We start from the raw sequence: 2,035 nt of genomic DNA, 5'->3' as shown, positions 1-2,035 counted from the left end.
ATATCCATGGTGAAAATAAGTTTGTTTTGGTCGAGGAAACTAAAGTCACGAAAAATTTCAAGTGCGTGTTGGCTGTCCTTAATGTAAGACGGTAGAGTTTTGACGATAGGTCATGCCATAATTTTGTCTAAATAGCTGGAAATAAGTTCAGTGGGACAACTGCAGGCAGAAACGATGGGTCGACCTGGGTTTTTAGGTTTGTGGATTTTAGGTAAAAAGTAAATACAAGAAGTTCTAGGAGTAGTAAAGATGAGATTTTTAGCAGTGGCCGGCTAGCTCTTTTCATTCGGTGGTAACTACTACAAACAAACTAATGGCGTGGCCATGGGTACTAAAATGGGACCCAGCTACGCCAATCTTTTTGTAGGTTTTATCGAACATCAATTTTTTAGCCAATACCACGGCCCAAAACCTCAACTCTACGGCCGCTACATTGACGATTGCATCGGCGCTACCTCCTCTACCAAAGAGGAGCTCACTCAATTTATAACCGCCGTCAATTCCTTTCATCCAGCTCTTAAATATACCTGGGAAATTTCCGACACCTCTTTGGCTTTTCTAGACATCAAAATTTCTATTGAAGGCAACGGCCTATGCACCAGTGTTTACTACAAACCTACAGATTCTATCATTCGTAAAAATTTTAAATTACTCCAAAACGATTCAGAGACTGGCACTATCTTCTCGCAACCCCCACTTATTTCATTCAAACGTGACAAAAACATAGGCAACTTTTTAGTCAGGAGTTCATTTCACACCAATGACCAATCTGGAACTTTTAAATGCACTCGCTCACGATGCAAAACTTGTCCTTTCATTCATAACGTAGAGAAAATATCGGGACCCAAAAGATCCATTAAGATCATTGATTACTTTACGTGTACCTCCGCCAATGTTATTTACTGCATAACTTGCACTTATTGCAATAAGTTATACATCAGCGAAACAGGAAGACGACTGGGTGACCGATTCCGAGAACACCTTCGCGATGTGGAAAGAAATGACAAGGACGCATCCAAACCAGTCGCTAGACACTTTAATCTTCCTTATCATTCTAAACAGCATATGGCAGTTTGCGGCCTTTCCTTACATCTAGGCAGTTCGGAAAGCCATAAAACACTGGAACAAAAATTTATATTCCAAATCGGCACCCTTAATCCCCACGGAATCAACGAGCGCTTTTCATTCAACTAATTTATTCCTGTTTTCTCGTCACCATATTCCCACCAATGGCGTAGCTCCACTTTCTACATATAAATCCACACACAACCCACAATTCCTCTAATCGCTCTGACGAAGGGCTAACGCTCGAAACGTCAGCTTTTTTACCCTTTACGGTGGCTAATTTACGTTTTCAACCCAGTTGTTAACACTAAATTACCTGCTCGTTCATATTGGATTGCTGCAGAATAAGTATAACTTGTTACATGTTTAACTGACCACAATAGTTTTTTTAATTACTCGCATACCAATGATAGTTCTGCATTCCCTCATTGACGGTATTCTCTCTTTCACTCTTTGTAAAAGTGTGTTATCAAAGAAATAAACACGTGATAAAGACAATTTGTGAAATTCGAAAGAACAGGTACGCAGTTTCACAAACTTTATTTCTCACGGAAGGTAATTTAGTGTTAACAACTGGGTTGAAAACGTAAATTAGCCACCGTAAAGAGTAAAAAAGCTGACGTTTCGAGCGTTAGCCCTTCGTCAGAGCGATTAGAAGAATTGTGGGTTGTGTATGGATTTATATGTAGAAAGTGGAGCTACGCCATTGGTGGGAATATGATGACGAAAAAACAGGAATACGATTTCCTGGCGTAGCTCCACTTTCTACATATAAATCCATACACAACCCACAATTCTTCTAATCGCTCTGACGAAGGGCTAACGCTCGAAACGTCAGCTTTTTTACTCTTTACGGTGGCTAATTTACGTTTTCAACCCAGTTGTTAACACTAAATTACCTTCTATACTCTCCCACCGACGCAGCACCACAGTTTCTTTAGAAACTTACCCCTTCATTTATTTCTCACGG

This window comes from Pocillopora damicornis, chromosome 9 (assembly GCF_964200805.1).
Source record: "Pocillopora damicornis chromosome 9, jaPocDami1.2, whole genome shotgun sequence".
NCBI classification, from domain to species: domain Eukaryota; kingdom Metazoa; phylum Cnidaria; class Anthozoa; order Scleractinia; family Pocilloporidae; genus Pocillopora; species Pocillopora damicornis.
The sequence above is the reverse complement of the archived record's forward strand: the minus strand, read 5'-3'. Positions refer to the sequence as shown.